This window comes from Hirundo rustica, chromosome 5, assembly GCF_015227805.2.
Source record: "Hirundo rustica isolate bHirRus1 chromosome 5, bHirRus1.pri.v3, whole genome shotgun sequence".
Classification (NCBI taxonomy): Eukaryota; Metazoa; Chordata; class Aves; order Passeriformes; family Hirundinidae; genus Hirundo; species Hirundo rustica.
The window spans coordinates 18,713,043-18,731,909 of NC_053454.1; the positions used below are offsets into that span (position 1 = coordinate 18,713,043).

At 35.9% G+C, this 18,867-nt stretch overlaps 1 long non-coding RNA gene across 2 annotated transcripts in view; it reads left to right on the forward strand.

Moving 5' to 3' along the window:
• LOC120753072 (uncharacterized) overlaps positions 1–16,718 on the forward strand; it is a 59,459-nt gene extending 42,741 nt beyond the window's left edge. The window contains exons 3-5 of one of the 2 annotated variants that reach the window (XR_005700950.1): positions 2,152–2,269; positions 4,525–4,786; positions 16,595–16,718. This is a non-coding gene — a long non-coding RNA (uncharacterized LOC120753072). Of the gene's footprint in view, positions 1–2,151; positions 2,270–4,524; positions 7,479–16,594 lie in introns of those variants that run through there. The other variant, XR_005700949.2, reaches the window with a different exon arrangement.
• Positions 16,719–18,867: the final 2,149 nt, after the last annotated feature.

The window sequence follows — 18,867 nt, forward strand, 5'->3', positions numbered from 1 at the left end:
TCTCTTTTCTTACTCTCTCAGAGAAGGGCCAAGCTCTGGAAGCTTCATGTTGCCAGGAAAGGGTTAAATCTGCTCGGAGTCTTTGTCTCTCCCTCTGTAGCTCATGGTGTTAGATGTTCAAGGCCACACTGGTGAAGGAGGAAGAACTCACACAGAAACATCAGAGATCAGAGCACTCAGGCAGTCCGGAATCACAAAAACCCAGGCAGGATCATAAATGCCTTCTCAGCCCACCCCTTGGTGTAAATTGGGGTGGCCTCAGCCTAAATGGTGCCCATAGCTCTTATCAGGGGCCCGGCAGAGATCTCTCCCTGCTCCAGGAAGTTTAGAGAAAGTAGTTGTTGTAAAGCAGCAACCTCTCCTTCCCCCCTCCCCCCCTTCACCCGGGAGCCGATGGAATCCGGCCAGGCCTCAGGCCAGCTCCCCCCCAAAAAGGGGGGAGCAGCAGGCCCAGCTCGATGTTACCTGTCTCTGGCCAAAGGAAAAAAGAAAAGGCCCACCTACAGCAAATCAAGGGGTTTTATATGGTACTTCCCAAAGTCGTAGCCAACAATTTTCAGTGGTTAGAACAGATGCCAATTTTCCAACTAACCCTCTGATAGGTTCCTGTCCTTTCTAAAGCAATTCCCAGGTCCTGACCTGGAAAATCATTCTACATTCCTCTATAACTAAAAAACTAAACTTTACTAACCCAAGACATTGAAGTACCTTGGTGACATAGGTAAGCAATAGCTTCAGCTAACCCACAGTTCCTTCTGGCTGTTTCCCATGAGAGATGAATAGAGAAACCTAACTCAGAATAGTGAGTGATGGTGAATGTTTAATTTTTCAGGGAAAGAAAAAAATATAATCCTTATTTCCTTATACATGCAGGGAAAATTCTGATCAGTACAATTTTTGGAGGCGTAATTGTAGAATGGAAGTGTGTGCACTTTAGATGTTTCCTATGTTGGCTGGTTATTTTGCTTTTTTTTTGTTATTTGTGCTTGCTGAATTGGTAAAAAAGAATGATCAGCAAACATAATGAACAAATTGCACTTTCCTCAGCTGAACTGTGTGAAAGACCCCAGAGACAATCCAAACAAGCCTGACATGTTCCCTCAGGAACCTAGAAATTCCATTGGCCTGTTTAAGACTGTCTTCTCTGGGGAACAAATCCCTGCAGCTGCTTTTAAAAGTTGAGGGTTAAAAGCATTTTTGTTGCTGAGAATGCACATTGGAGCACATGTAATGCTTTAATGTGCATTTTAGAGTGAAAATACAATACAACTTTTCAGAACCCTTGAAAAGAATCACAGATTTGCTTCTGTGGTTGAATGAATTCAGAAAGGTGCTTTCAGGCAGAGCTGAGTGACACTCTGAATATCACATCTAGAAGAAATTTTGATATTTCAAGAAAGTTTTCATTTTGAATGAGAGTGAATTTAAGAACTTCTTGCATTTTCCCTTCACTGGAAAAATAACCGTGAAACGAAATGGTGGTTTTTTTTGTTGTTGTTGTTGGTGGTTTTTTTGTTGTTGTTGTTGGTTTTTTTGTTTGTTTGTTTGGGTGTTTTTGTTTTTGTTTTTGTTTTTTGAGGGTTATGTTTGGGGTTTTTTTAAAGAAATTTGTCAATTTCTACACTGAAAAGACTATTCCTTGTGTGGCTTGCTATTAGAAGAATCCAAAGAATTCCCAGAATCCAAAGTAATCAATTGTCATTGAGAAAATACTCTTAAAATGAAGACTAAGAAATGAATTTTAAAGTTTAGATTTTGCATAATGTTACTGTGAGGAAAAAAAGTCATGTTATCAGCGCATTTCCGGATACTAAATATTTCCCAAAAAGGGTTAAGGGAGTTATGGGAAACTATGCAGAATACCTAAGCTATCTCTCTCTTCAATGATGCAGTTCCTCACTTTACAATTGATCTTGCCTCACTGAATACTCAAAGGCAAGTTTTGATTGATTTCATTTGACAGGGAAGATTTTAGTAGAATGTGCTGCTGGAAGCTCTAGGACTGATTTTTTTACCACCCACTCTGAAATTCACATGCACGAATATCTTATACCAACCAACTTGTCTCCCTCAACCAGTCCTTCATGCAGTTCACTGTCTAGTAAAGCTTGCATGTATACAACTATTTTTAACTTTGATATTTTTCTGTAGATAACAAGGAGAGCTGCTGACTGCGATGGCAGTGAAGGCAAAAGAGAGCTTTTTTTTCCTGCCTACTCCAAAATACTCCAGAATATGCTCCAGAATGCTATAGGCCTCGAATGGAGAGGTGAGAAAGGTGGTGCCAGAGTCTCAGGATGTGTGGGCCACTAGGGTAGGAGTTAATAGATAAAAGACTGCAAATACAGTGATATCAGAAGAGAATTGGTACAGAATTATATGTTATTATCTGTTATTATCTTAAAACTGTGATAGTTCCATGGGGCAGACATGTTGCCCATGACTATTTAGGATCAATGGAGATATTTCTCATTCCTTCCTGTACCATGGCTTATCTTCAACAAGTGAGAGATGCTTAAGATGAGCAGTACTAAGGAGCAACTTGATCCCAAAATGACTCCTCTGTGAAACTGGAACTGCATTTGGAAAATGCCAGACATACTGTTTCCTGGTGTGTGCTGTAATGAGTGAGCACTGGTGAAAAGAGGGCTTGTTTGTTCTCTTTATGTGTATCCTGAAAATGCCAATAACTCAGCTATGTGTCCTCAGCTAAGTGCCCATTCAGACATTTGAACCTTTTGTATCTCTTTTTCTTTCTTTAGACAACATCTCACTAATTGTGGGTGTCCTTGTTTTAGTTGGAACAGTTCATTTTCTTCACAGTAGCTGGTACAGTGCTCTGTGATTTGGATTTACTTGGAGAATAATGTCCATAACACACCAATGCTTTAACTGTTGCTAAGTAACTTGCTCTAGATCAAGGAATTCTTGTATCTCATGTTCTGTTGGTGAGCAAGTGCACAAGAATATGGGAGTTAGCACAGCTAGGATAGCTGACCCAAACTGGCCAAAGAGATATTTCATACCATAGAATGTCATCATGCCCAGTATAGAAACTTCTGAGAGCCACCAATCGCTGCTTAGGGACAGGCAGGGCATCAGTCAGTGGGTTGTGAGCAGCTGGATTGTGTATCACTTGTCCTTCCTAGGTTTTATTTCTCAGTTTCTTTTTGTTCTCTCTCTTTTCATGACTACATTATTAAATAATAATAATAATAATAATAATAATAATAATAATAATAATAATAATAATAATTTTATTGTATTTAATCTATTAAACTATTGTTGTTCCAAAACATGGAGTTTGGTTTTTCTTTTTATTTTCCTTTCTATCCCATGGAGGGGTGGAAGGGTGGAACATAAGCAAGTGTCTGCATGGTACTTTGTTACCAAGTGAGGTTAAACCATGACAATGGGAAAGTGATGAATTATCCCAGAGAGGTACTTAGACCCCTTTTGCGAGGTTACCTTCATTTTGTCCTCTTGACTACTACCTGTCTTTGCATAATGTATTTTTTTGCACAGGTGTTCTGAAGCACTTTGCATATTTTGTATTCCTACCACAGCTGGTCTAAACCTAGATCAACAACCTGAAATACCCCATTCAATTCGGCAAAGTAGTAGTATTCTAAGAAAAACTTAAAATAATCTCTTTTGTAGCACCTGGCTTTGAATTCTCTTCTAGCAGAAAATGGGGAATATGACCATTAAAGGTCTATTTTTGAAGCTGTAATCACAGTTAATGATGCAAATCATAACTCATTTCCACTAAATGGTGGATGTAAAACCAGCAGGTGTAATGTATCACTGCTTAGAGACTGAAGTAATACTGAGTACTGTGATCCGTTCACTTGGCCATATTCTTTGTATTGTAGGAATATAAAATTTTAAATGTATTTCAGATTGGACTTTGGTGGTCATTGTCCACAATAACCTGCTAAATTTAGCTGTCAGAAAACCCCAAAAAAGGCATCAGGTCTAGCCAAATCATTACACTCCCTTCATAGTCAGTGAAAGCCAAACCAAAGATTCTTCCCCCAGTAGGGAAAGAGTGACTGTAGGGAGCCTATGCAATAATTGTAGGTATTTGTCTGACTTACACATGTTAAATATTCAGTAAAACTATTCCAGCTCTATGTTTTGATGATACCAACTTGTTTCTTTTCTATTTTATGTGTATCTTATATACTAAACATCCTGGGACTCAGAGAAGGATTTCCTTCCATTTAGTAATGAATACATTGGCCCTAAATTGTAATTTACTGTAATATTGTCTCCAGTGTGGGCTCATCAGCTGGCCACAGAGCCTCATGAGAAGCACCTTCTCTGAAGCAGGACTTCTGTGGGCTGTCATCCTTGTCTCTAGCATTGGTCCTTCATAAGCCTCAGTCCTTTGAGAGAGAGGTGCACGTTTGCTTCACCGTGGAGCACCTCCTCCTCCTTTGAATTTGGTGTTTCCTATTGTTTCTCTTTCTTTTTCCCTTCTCTCCCATTTTCTGACCGTATGTCAATATGTTTTCACAGGGCTGTGATTAGCTTGGCTTGGTGGGCTCAGCTGTGGCCTGTGGTGGATCTGCTGTGGAACAGGCCTGACCCAGCCATGTCTGGCACAGGCCAGGCCCTCATCTCGCAGAAGCCGCGCTTGCAGCCCTCCTTGTACCAAAACCTTGTTGCCTACACCCAATACATTAACAAAGGGCCCACATCAGTTGCCTGAGCAGCTGTGTCATCTGACATGCCTTAAGGTACCCTCTATGTCCATATAGAGGCACAACATACGGCACAGGTGAGGGTCAGGGCACTTGATTCCCATGTGTAGACAACAGAATTACACTCTTGAAGTCCTTGAACAGATCATTTAAATATCCTTTTACTAATTTTCAGGAATCATGTGTTCCAACATTTAATTCTGAATGTTTATGCATTTTTGATATTTCTAGCCTAGAAAGATTCAAAGTAATGCAAGTTTTTCACACTGTATATGACTTTGGCTAAAGAAAACAGAATATGCTATACCTATTCTGAAAAGCAAAGTATTGAGCTGAAAATAGGTTACCAGTGGAGTTTCTCAAAGATTGGCTCAGAGTTGATGTCATTTAATATATTCATTTATGACCCTGGCACAAGAAGCAAAAATGTTTTAATTAAATTTGCAGATGGCATAAAGGTGAGAGGAAATATAAATACAAAGCAGCACTTGAATATTGTGTAGAGTTAAGAGACCTTGTGGACCAGGGTAACAGAACTGTAATAACATTTAATAGTACAAAATAAAAGGTCACAGAATTTGGCCTTTTCATCTTACTCATAATTACCTGTCTAAAACTTAGAGGCCTATTTTAAGTTATTCACCTGGGCTCCTTTAAATAATCATAGAGAAATGCCTCTGCAAGGATGCTTCTATGCTAAAGTAGTTGTTTAAGACAGGAAGGTTGTACTGGCTTTTAGAGATGCCTTTCTCACTACATTGCTTTTGGAGGAAAACTAGATGTCTGCTTAGCCTAGATCCCCATGAATCCTAGCTTCAGACTTAATGTGAATGCTTGCTAAATGCTTTTTCTCCTTCAGCTGGAAAGAGAAAAACCCATTAACAAACAGCTTCAGGGAATGCAAATATGGTCCTTTGATACATCAAGCTTAATATTTCTGTGAAACAAAAGGAAATAATGAAAATCCCTGAAAAAAATTCCTTGTGGAATATCTTCTAGGACTTTCACCATTAAAGTTCAATAAACAAAAACTAATTGTTAAGATACAAATACTAATGAGAGAAAATAATTTTACAAGATGAACTTACATAAATATTTTTGATATAGAAGATTGGAGATGAGAGACACATGAACATTTTCTGACCTGAACAAATGTATGCACCAAACATGCCTGTTCTGTGTGAAATAATACCAATAACAAGTCAGGTTGAAAACCATAGAAGCTATATTAGTGCTAGACTGTGCCTCACACAAAACATGCCACCAGTTGAGATGACTGCCTTGTTTCTGAGATAGTCATGGCTGTAGCCACTGGCAGCAATTTTCCCCATCTAATGGACTACATTTCTAAACCAGAACGTGCTGGGTTAGATGAGCCTTGTGGAAAGATGGTTGACCTTGTAAGTGATTTAAAAAGTTATGAGACATTTTTTTATCAAAAATATGCAAAGATTTTTTTCCAAAATATTCCTTCATTGTCATGCCCACTATTTGTGTATGTATTCCAGCATCTGCAATAGACTAAAGGTGCCAATACAACTATCAGTCCTTGAGTACTTCTGCTTAAGCTGATCCAGCACCACAACATGAAGTCCTCTGGAATGCTGTACTAGTATGGATGTGGGCACAAGTCACTGCTTTTCAAGCAGTTAAATGGCTTGGGTAGCTTATCTTTTGTAGGTGTTTAAAACATTAGAATTTCCAGTTTTGAAAATCCCCATTTTCCTTCAAAAAATGTTATGTTTGCAGAATTTTCTAGTTATTGCAAAACCTTTCAGATTATTTGTGCCTCTCTAATTCACTAGAACTTTCCATCTTATGATTTCATTACAGCTTTAAAAATAAAGTAAGTGTTACTTTTAGTATTTCTGGAGAAGGGAACAATAAAATGCACAGACTGTAAAAGTCCCAAGATAGTGTAAATCACTCCCTTAGCTGGGGATAAAATTAGCTAGGACTTGGAAGCCATCTTTTGATTTACACTCATTAAATATCTGACCCATACTTATTACCAAAACACTGTGCGGTAATCTGGAAAAATAAGTGAGAGACAACATTTGTCTGGCTGTCAAAACCATGTTTCATTAGAAAAGCTCTTTTACTCAAATTCAGGTAGCTTTGCACATTTCCACTAGCCCGTGGATGACATCTGAAAACTAAGTATGATGTGAAAGTTGAAAAAGTGTTCCTAATATAGATTAGATTTATTGCAGAGGTGGAAAATGAACAGTGCTGCCAGCTAAGAGAGGTATTTGTTTGATTCTGATTTGTGTCAAGATGCTACCTTGAACTTGCAGATTCAGAAGAAACAACACTGAGTCTTGGAAATACACAATTTTGATGAATGCCATCTACTGGAATTGAGCCAGTTGTATCTGCTTTCTTTGTTGTCAGCATCTCAACACTCAGTGTGAACTCTATCATGGCAAACTGTTGGAATGTTATTTCTAGTCTGTAAAGAGTACTTCTATGACATTATCATGGAAAATAACAGGTCTCAAATGTGTACGGTGCACCATTTTTCACCAAAGTACAATTTTTTTAACATTAGAATGAGCGTGAACACCCCTCCAACATTATGAGTATAAAAGACTGAAGATAAAATTGTCTCTGTAACTACTAGAAAATTTCTCTCTGTATGTGTAGATACAATTTACAATGGGTGTTTTGAAAGAAGTGGGACAAAATTTTCCAATACATAATAAAAATAAGTTTTGCAGTCATTAAATTATCTGAAAATTTAGTCAAGTAAAACAAATAATTGCATGCAAAAAAAATTAAAGAAAAAGGAAAAATGTAATGAAAATGTAAAAAATGTAAAACTTGAATTTAATTATGTTTAATTGCCTAAACTAAAATAAAAAATGAAAAAGCAAAAAATTTGTATGAATTTATGAAAATAGATTCTATGTGAGCTTGAATGAAACTTTTTGGGTTAACACAATATCTTTTTCACATTCAACCAGTGTTGTTTTCCTCTTTTCCTTGGATTTACTATCCTTCTCACTCCTCCTTTTTATTTGTGATTGATCATTCCATATTCCTAAATTTTTTCTGTAAAGAAAATTATTTTTAAAATAAGTATTGTTTACGAGTTTGTATGAACATTGTCACTATTATTTTGCAACTGGTTTAACAGTAATTAAAACAGAAATGATACAGTGATGAAAGAGGAGCTATTTGGTTATATGCTTCCTAAATTTGATGTTCAGGATATTAGATAGCTGGGCTAGTTGATTGAACTTCCATGGTTTATAGAGCGAGATTCCAGCCTGTACCTCTCAGGTGTTTCACACTGGGGTGAATATCCTCCTGAAAGGGGCTGTTTCTGTTGGAAATACATTAGGAATATCCTCAGTGGTAGTGTTTCTTTAACGTAGCTAAGGCTCCCAGAATTGTGTCTGATTGTTAGGTGGGGCATGGCAACCCTGAAAACCCTGAGCAAGCGCCCCAGATCTCAGATTATATGTTCCCAGGCTAAGCCTGTCTCAGAGTTAGAGCCTCTGATTGCAGAAGGGCAAGCAGGTGCAGCAATGAACCGTATAATGTAGATTTTATGGCCTCTGTGCCAAATTTTTTCTCTCCTGATCTGTTCCTGTCACACATTTGCCAATGAAAGCAGGACTTAAGATAATTACATGATTCCACATATAAAGTTCCACACCTTTGTCTTGTTGTTTTATAAAACTGTCATAATTATTAAACTAATGAATCCTCAAATATGCTTGGCTTTAAATTTGTATGGATTATGAGAATAAAAGGTGTTTGAAACATTTATTTTAAAAATATCCTGAAGGCGTGAAGCTGTGGATGCCATTTGCAGTGGTGTCTTAAGAACTGTGTGTCGAAGAAGGAAGGAGAGTGGTACTGTGTGTTAGAAGCATTTAAACCAAGTGTATGCATGTAATTTAAGGCTTCACACACAAACAGTGCCCAAAGTGAAAAAAAGAAAAAATTACACGACTCATTTTTCAGTGGAGTACCATTAAAAAAAAAAAAAAAAAAAAAAAAAGTGGAGATCTCAGGGAGTGTTTCTCAATTCATGTTAGAGCAGTTTTTTCCCAGCAATTTTAATATACTTTGAAATATATTCTGTTAATTTGTGCTTTATCTAACTACTGAATACCTCCTGCCATATTCCCTGTTATTAAAACCACCACAAAATACTAATTTTTGATGCTAGGATTCTATAACCAAGGCAGAATTTCTTTTTAAAAGTTCTAGAAATTGCTAAAGAACTTACTGAATTGTGAGAGTTGAGAAATAGAAATATTCACCAAGATTAATTACTATTCCTCCTCTCTAGCAGATGATTAGAGATCAGAGCAGGTAAAGACTATAATTGAAAATCCTACCACAGACTTACAGTGATGGCTAAAGGCATACGAACACAGTAGCATATCAAATTTTGAAAGTGGAGCATCACAGCAGATTTTTGTCTTCAGTGAGCTTGAAAAATTATTTCAGCCCCTTGCTTGCAAAGTTAAGATGTCAGAAAAGAAATCCAGTTTTCGGAAGCTTGTCAATAGGAGAGAAGTTTTGTCTCTCTCCAAAAATATGCCTGCAGACCTTTCAATGTCTTGAGGGCTACTTTTTCTTCCTACAAATCTTCAGAAGTCAACACTGAGTGAAGAGAGACGAATACTTCTCATTTGCAGATCTCCTGCTACATCTTCTGTTGCTATAGCATGCCATCCTTCTAAATTGCATTCTGTAACTCAGTATTGTTTGGCTGCGACATGAGATCACAGAAAACAGAAGCATCCATGAAGGATCACGAGGAACTAAGGGGTAAAGAGTAAGACTTGAAAAGGAATGTCTCCTCTGAACTTTACTCCTTTGTTTTGTTTTATTCCTCTCCATTAATGCCCTCTGCCTTCAAGAGAAATATGTACCATCTGCTCTTTTTGAGTCCCTATCATACTGTAATAATTCCTTGATTTATTGCATGATTCACTGTGTCCGTTCATTTTGGAGCACATATAAAACATTTAGAAAGAGAGGATTTGGAGATTATCTAGAAAGCTATATTACTGTCTTTAGGATACTTGTCTAAAGTTTCAAGAGACTCACATTTATGTGAGTTTCAGGAAGAACTAGAAATTCACCCAGATTTCTTGGAACAATAAATATACACGTCATAGGAGACTCTCCTATCACTTGAACATGTTTGCTATACATGAGTATAGGACGTAAATTCTCTGTACTGGAATCATACATTTGATTGCTTTTCTTAAGTAGGTACTGTACTGAGCTAAGGAGTCTAAATCTTAAGGAACTCAAATCTTTGAGTAAGCTACATGTTTTGTGAATTTATTTTTTGTGTTATTGTCAGCATTTAAATCTTTTATTTTTCAGTACTACACTAGTTTTTAAGAACTAAATGCAAGCTACAGACCTGACCTCTGTGGAGCTAAGGAAGCTAATTCACAGCAGAATTTGGTTATAATAATGGTTGGATTCTAAATAAACAGTTTTGGAAACATGCTATCTGTACTTCATATGCACTGCAGGACTTATTTGGCTCAAGGAATCCATCTCCTACTACAATTTGCAAGATATGCAGTTTCCTGAATACATGGGAAGCTTCAGGCAACTACTTGTTTAATTCCAAATATGAACATTAGATTGGGTATTTTCAAAGTAATTTTCTCCCCATCACGTGCAACTACTTCTACCTGCCAACATTTTATCAACAAGTTTTCAATAGGAAATTCATTTCATACTTGCTGCTGGAGTTTATTCTAACAGCTGAATAGCCTGAACATGTTCAACATTATGGGTCAGAAGGTGCCATGGTGTAGAGCTGAGATAAGGGAAAAAAGAAGACCTCCAAAAAAAAAAGTTTTGACTTGCTTCTTCTGGTATGTAACAGCCAGCATTTTTTCTCTATCACTGTTTCCCAAGTGTTATAATTGGAAATGTAACATTTAGCTTGATAAGGGTCTTTCTTATTTCAGTCAGAGACTCCTATTTCTGTTTAAGAGCATAGTGCTAATGTATTTAATTGGAGTAATATGAATAGTTTGCATTCTGTGAAGTACAGAATTGCTACAGATTATTCTGGATTTTAAGCCTGTTAAGAATCATGCTTATACAGAGGCCATACTTGCAAGGCATATTCTTGTTGTTGGAATGTTTAATCAAGGAGGTAATCTTGCAATCCTCACTTAGTTGAAAGTCTTTCTGAAACCAGTAGAAATATTTTCTAAAATATTGGTGTTTTGTACATTTGCATATTACAAAAAACCAAAAACAAAAACAACCCCAAAAAACACCCTCCAAAAAAACCATATAAACAAAAGCACAAGTAAAACCCTGAAACTCATCAAAATTTAGAAATATTTAGAATAAGTCTATATATGCCTGTCATAACTTTGATCGTACAGTGAAAACTAAGCAGACAGTAATGTGAGGCAAAGTTATGCCTTAATAGGAAGGTAAGCTGTATTATTACTCTTTCCAGAGTATTATATTTCCTAGAACAACTAAAGGAACGCCTTCTGGTTATCACAATTTTCTTTAGAATACAGAGTTTTGAATGGGATAAAATATTTGATCAATGATGTTCTGAATTTTCTATATCACTTATTAAATCTTCCTAGATCATCACATGTCAGATGATACTGGCTGCTTTAGTATTTATTTTAACTACAGTCTATCTATTCAAAATAACTCATTTAGCACTTGGAAATAAGAGTTTGTTCAGTACAATAATTACTTTTAAATTTGAAGAGAAACCAGATAAACCCAACACTATTTACAATTATCATTGTAAAGTAATACATTTTCCCATATTTGTTGAGTAAAAATGGAGTTTGCTTAGTTCAGCAATAGGCTTTGACTTATACTGAAAGTTTTGATTGAACCAATTGAACTTTATTTTCAATAGAAAAAGTTTGCACTTTAGCCAGCATAAAATAATGTCAACTTTTAAAATTAAAAGAAGTCTTCAAAATTTGAACATAATTTGCAATTTTGATTCCCTTGTCTTTACTGATTTCTATTTATGTAAAAAACAATTTGATTATCATGTATCACCATTTTAGTTCTCTTCCTCCTTTCACTTCACAATTCCTTGTTCATGTGAATAAAAGCACTTCAAGAAGGATGTCTGCTAGCTTCCTTTTAAATGTCCTATGATTTGAAAAAAATGTTTGTCTAGTTTATCACTAGAAATAATAGAGAACAGTTTATAGATAGTAGGAAAGGAAATTTAAGTTTTATTGGCTACCTGAAGAACTCCAGAAGCCTACATTTTTCTGAAAATGCCATTTTTCAGTATTTCTCAGGCAACAATGGTTTGGGATTCCAGTTGGTAGGAAATTTTTACTTTTTTTTGGTTTAGAGTTTTCCCTCAGAAATTTTGGAAAGGATTAGTTTTTTGATGAACCAGAAGCTCAAAAGTTTTTTATTCAGTTCACAAAGTGAGGGAAGGTAGTTGTACTTCATGCAGGACAGAACTGAACTGGAATCTGCCACAGAGGAGTTTTTCTGCATTACTGCATGCAGGGCTAGTAAACCTCATCATAGGCAGGTGAGGTTTCCTGCAGTGACATTGAAGGGAGACATAGGTGAAATAAAGCCCAGCTTCAGGATCAGATGGGTAGTAGATGGTCAATGGCAGTGCTATCTAGAGACAGAGGTGTTCTTGACTATGACCAGAGACCTGCCATATCTCTCCACTGACATAGAAAAACCAAGAAAGGATGATTATTACTGGCAGTCTTGGCTTCATATAGAAGCTACACTTTCTAAATAAGCTCCTTTTGTTCCCAGCCTGAATTCCAATGAGAATATGGTCCAGTTTTAAGTATTCAAGAAACAAGAAGCTTTGCTAAGGCTTTTGAGGGTCTTATTGTCATGAGTGTCTCCCTGCTGAATGTCTGTTGCTAGGGGACAAGTTTGCAAGAGGAGATTGACTTCTCAGCTAGCTTAAAAGCAGAGGTAATATGTCCCCAAGGCAAGGTGGTTTAGGAAAAAAGGCATCAGCTAATTAAACTTAATTGGGTTAGCCAGGGTAGTCTGATTAGCATAATTAATTTAGGCCTCTGAGTAGGCTTGAGGGGTGTGTGTTTTTGTGAGGAATCCTTTGAGGGACGTGTTTGGGACTCTAAGGTGGAAAGAGTAGTTAAATCTCTAGGTCAAGGGAGAGACACTGTAGATGAGTGGGAAAGACAATGTACAGGAATGCAGAGGATTTAGCCTGCCTAAGGGCTATGTACTCTTTTGAAACAGGCAATAGTCAAGGAAAAAAAAAACAGAGGGGCTAGTTAGAGGATTTTAATCCACTTGGAAAGCATGGGGAAGGAGCCTAGGCAGCCTGTTACATTTGACAATACTGTGATATAAGCAAAAATATGGTGTCTAGGGATTAGTAGATAGGATTAAAACTAGACTGTATAGCAAAGAGGTAGAATCCTCCAGTTAGGGGGAGTTAAAATGATTTCGCCTTAACTGATTTGGGATCTTTTGGTACTGCAAGAATTGAATTAAGCACTGTTTTAAACTGTTTTTGAGGGCTTTGTGTACTGTACCTTTAGCTCAAAAAAAGAATCCCTAAGAAATAAAAACTTGCAAATATAAACGATTTTGCTCAAATGACAGAGTAAAAGGAAAATTATGATCACTTTATAGCACTTCTTGTTTTACAAAGAAAGTGGATTTGAAAATATGTATATCCTATCTTTGATTACAGCACTACTTTAATGGAGTAGATGGTGTAGTTCTTTATTCCTATACTAAGTTATGTATTATGTCAGTTTCATTTGGTATAAAATGTGTGTTATCTGAACTACCTTCACATTTCAAAGCTTAAGTTTTCTGTTTTTTTCTTTTTATTTTTGCTAAGCATTTAATTTTCAACTTCATTGTGTGTGATACAGTGGCCAAATGAGCCTTTGTCATCTTCTGTTTTAATGCAATGCATATTCTGGCTGCCAGGCAGAAAATCTCTTCCTTTTCTGGCTGAGAAAATAAGGTACCTCTATCATTCAACTTACCCTAGAGCTGGTTGGTATGAAGCATAGTTGGGAACCCCAGTGGGGAAAAGATTGTTCTGTTGCCCACCCAGTGCTTTGCCCAGGTACTCCTGTGAGCTCCTTTTATTACTTCCTGATCTCCAAGTTAAATCACCACAGTTTCAACTCCAAGATAAAAGTGAAAAATGGGAATTTTACACTGGAAAACCTTATAGTAATTCTGTATACATATTTGTGGCTACAGACTACTCTTAAAAGACCAATCTGAGGGCTTTTTATTATTTATATGAAGGATGACTGATACATAGTCAAGGATATTTGGCATGTAATTTTGTAAGGATTCTCCTGAGACCTTGAGAATTTTGACCAAATATGATGAAATGTTGTTTGCAATAAGGAAATCTAGTAATTAAATGTTGGAAAATAAATATGTAATTTGTCCAAATAAATTATGTAAATTGAAATATCATTTTTTTGTAACTAATGTTTGAATTGCTTTTTACTTAATTTCCTTCAGAATTTTTTGTCTGATTTTTCATTCCTTCCAAACCATCACACATTCCTTGAAAAGAAGTTTCATATCCTAAATAAAGATATTGATATTTTAGTTGATGGTTTGGAGGAGAATCTCAGTATGTGTGAAGGCAATTATAAATTAAGATGGTTATTTCTAAGAGCATCTTATGTGGGAAACTTTGGGAAACTTGTTTTCATTCTCACTTGAAACACTATGAGAGGAATTTTACAATGATTTCAATGATTTTTTTTTTTTTTTTTTTTAAGTGCTAGCTGGACCTGGATGACAGAATAAAGCATGAAAATTAGAATCAAAACAAAGCTGATGCACCAGAACCAAGACAAATAAATAAATCTCCAAGTTTTCCTTTTCTAATCTTTAAAAGGTTTATGTTTAGGTCAATTCTTGCCCAGTTCTGCTTCAGAGCCATTCAGATGAGATTTTATAAAAGGAAGAAAGGAGAAATGTTGCTAAATTGCTTTGAGAAAGGTTAGCCACTCAGCATGAATAAACTAGGGTTTGCTACACCACAGATATATATGACATGTTGAAAAATGTTTTAATGAAGTAGCTAAGGTCTGCTAGAGAGTGAGGTAAAAAAGAAAAATATAGCAGTGTAGTACACTTTGAAAAGACAGAAGAATTCTTCTTTCTCTTAGAGCAGAAGAGTGTTTCATGTCTTTGTTTTAAACTCTGGGGCAACTCTGTGTTGTTTAAAATGCATACTCCAAATTTCAGGTTTGGCACCTGCATTATTTGAGGTATAATTGCATTTACTCTTTGTAATTAGAATATAAATCTGTGTTGCTGAGGCAGGATAGTGTTGTGGTTTTTTTCCTGGGAGGTAGTGTTATGCAGTCTGTTTTGTGTTCAGAAAATTTGCCATGACAGTGCTTCATAATAGAACCAATTATCAGGAATGTTGTTACACATAGCCTTCCAGACCCCAATTTAAACAGAAGCAAGTGACAATTCCTTCTGTGAAACAGTCTCCATAAATCAGCCATATGTGAAGACCTACATGCTTATTGAAGATACAAAAAGAAATATGAGTTTTTAAAAAATAATTATGTGTTTTTAAGTTGTTCTGATTAACTTTCAAACTAAGAGGAAGCAACACATATTAACAACACCTACTAGAACTGCTTTCCATATATCTTTAATGGGTATCAAAACACTTTATTTTTTTCACATTTCATTTTTAAGAGGAAAAGATCCCACTTCCAATGCTTCATGTTTTCTCCTTTGCTGCACAATAAGGGACACTGAAACAGATCCTGCTATCTTTGATGTTTTTGTCCCGTATGCAGTGACATTACTGATTGTTGTTCTTTATTTTTAATGGGCATTCTCAATTAAAATGCACAAAACTGAAGGAATAGCCACTATTTTTGATATATAATTAATATATCTTTTTTTTCCTGAGGCTTCACTTTGTTAGAATGATGCAAATTGCCCAGTTCACACTCAGACACACTTGGGAACTTTTAGATGTAATGTTTAGAACAGCCTATTATTTACATAATGTTTATCAAAAGCAATGCCCTTTATCACGGAAGTATCTCTGAATGCAAAAGTCCAAACACTGGCTTAGATGTCAAATTTAGTTTTTCCATATATTGATTGTAAGCCTTTCCAAGGTATGCAGTGATACACTGGAACGCAGAAATGTCAGAGAGCATTCACTTTCCATATACTTTGCTTTTTTAAAAATTATTTTCGATGTGTTTCTTTAAACATGTGATTATGTAGGTGTTTTTATACTATATTATAATTACATGCCACTTGAAGTTTTCCTTGAAGGGCAATCTAAGCAGTAAGCAGTTAAGAATAGCAAAATTTTAGAAAAACATCTAGGAAATAACATAGCAACGTGGGTGCCAAAAAGCAAATTGAACAATTTAAGACATTTTTACGTATTATTATTTCAAAATACATTAAAATTGTATTAAAATATTTTTAATTAAAGTATAAACCTTAATGAATATTCTGCTATGTTTCTATTTTGCCCTGACTGGTTCGCCTACTGGAAACAGATGGAATAGAGTGTTTGGAAGTATCTTGCCTGCAAACTTTCTAGAGTTTCTTGGCCAAAACTGTAATTAAATTAATAGTTTCCTAAAGAGAATATGAAATCTTAAATAAACTAGAGTTACTAATAAAAATTACAAAATTTTTTATTTTTCTTTCACTTTTTAATGTACGATCAGACATAGGTCTGATCATACATAAAATAATATGATCAGACCTATGTCTGATCATACATAAAACAGTGCTGGTATTTAGTTTATATCACAGCTTGTGCAAATCTATAGTTTTCCATTACATTGAAACTTCTCTGGAAGAATGAGGACATCACAGCCTTCATCTCTCTTCTTTCATTTCAGGGAATTCAGTGAAAGGAGTAAGTCTTGGCTTTTTGACTCCCAACCTGTTTTCATCCAGACATCCATACCTGGCTGTTGCAGAACTGGCAAGTATCACTCAGGATCACACAATGCTCACCTAAACATTCATTACCATGCTTGTAAAGTTTTCCTGCAATTTATTTGACAGCAAAGGGCCATGAGATCAGCTTGAATGTGGTTGAATGTGCTGAAAGTAAGGAAAAGGGCCTGTTTTAACACTGTATTTTCCACTATTATGAGGCACTTTTGCAGGAAAGAACTTTGTTCTTCTTGTGAATTCCTTTTTTCCATCTATCCAATAAACACAAATTATGAGACTGAATCTTAGGCAACAAAATTGACAAATTCTTTGGTTTCTCAGAAGAGAAGTAACTATAAAGAAATTAATTTTGAGTCTACCTTAAAGGTGGGGTAGGGGGTGAAATACGTGTTTATTGGTCCTTTTACTCTAAAAATCTACCTTTTGTGTAGATGGTGGGGGTGGTAAGTTCAGTCCAAATGTTTGCTGCAGATGTGGAAACAGAGTTCATTTGTTTTCTTGGCACTGCTAAAATAAAGCCTTTTAAAAATGTGTTTTAAATCTGAATTGTGCAATAAATATTGACTAGGTATAGCTTTCAAAAATTTAAAGAATTGTAGTTGTTTAAAGCAGAGGAATCTGTCAAAAAACTGCTGTATTCTGCCTCTGGGAGTGTGCTAGTGTTTAGTTTATGTCTCAGTTTGTGCAAATCTATAGTTTTCCATCTACACAAAACCAAAAAGTCATTTCACTTTTTTTCTTTCACCTACTTGAAAAGAGGGATTGCTGCTAACACTGGTATGGTGAAGAAATGTCTCAGTATTTTAAAATAACATTTGCAAGCCTATAAAAGGGATAGCTTGAGATATAATTATCAGATTTAATCTCTCAAGATTCCTGGAAGCTCAGATTCACACATTATTGATTTGATTGATTCTTTTTCTGAAGTTGATACTTCTACTTTAAATAAGCTCACTCTCTTTGTGGTTTTGTATTGACATCCTGAGAAATATTGAGAATAAAGACATTATTAGCCATTTCCGTTTCCTTGCTGAGGAGAGAATAAAAGAGAGAGAGAGGGAATAAAATTTGGAAGATATTTGAGTTTTCTAGAAAAAAATTTTCTTTTCCATGTATTTAGGCAATGTGCACTTTCACACTGTTTTACCTTGGATGTGCGTTAATTTTAGAAATGCCACAGATATATGATACTTTAAAAATGTTTTAAAATATTTGGATGGTAAAGTGCTTATACAACAAAGGAGTTGTCTGAAGCTCATTAAAACAAGAGGGAAACTTTTTATAGTCTTTGGCCTCCTAGTCAGTTCCTGATTTTTTACTTTTTTCTCCTTTAAAGAACAATACTCAATTCAAAAGCTATTCTGGAGATAATAATATAAAGATTAAAAAAACCCCAACCCCAAAACAACAAAAACAGTAATTTCAGAATACAGAGGTATGAGTTCTGCCTTTGAAATCATCACAGATTCAATGAATAGTGTCAGGCTTTCTTACTGTCTATGAAATAAATAAATAAAAAATGTGTTTCACTTTCTTGCCAACCCTTCATGGCAATGACAACATCATTCTCCCTCTCATATATGTGACTGTTTTGCATTTATTATTTTTAAAATTAATCTTACTGACAAACCGAACATTGCCTTTGAAATTAGAACATCATTAGACAACCATCGTATAATACTGTATGACAGTTTGGAAATGGGCAAAGTTTTTGTCAGGATTCTTCAAAGACTCTAATAGAGCAGAGGCTGATATGGTGATCCTTCTCGGGCGAGTATAGGAAAGAACGTGGTTTTCTTCTCCTCCAGCACGTGGTTCACTCAGGTCACAAGGGGCATGTTGTTCACTGAATTCCTTCAATGCCTCGCCTTAGTGAGGGCATTTCTTTTCACAGGAGTTGCCGGGCTTTATCCAACTGTGTTACTAGTTCTCTTATCCACACCTGTTTCTGACACCTTTGTTGTCCTGCTTGGTCTCTGAATGCCCTCTTGACTACTCTTCATTTTTATTACTATTTGAACCATTGTTTCTCCTTTTATGCCTTCGAAATTCTATGTTGGGGACAAAATCTGTTCTGTGTGGCAGAAAGCCATTGCCCTTACTGCCCTGAAGAGCAATGGATAACACCTAGGTATTTCACTTGTTAGCTGTTAACCCATGGCCAAAAAGGAGTAGATAAAGGCACCTTAGCTGGATACTGAAAGGATATTTA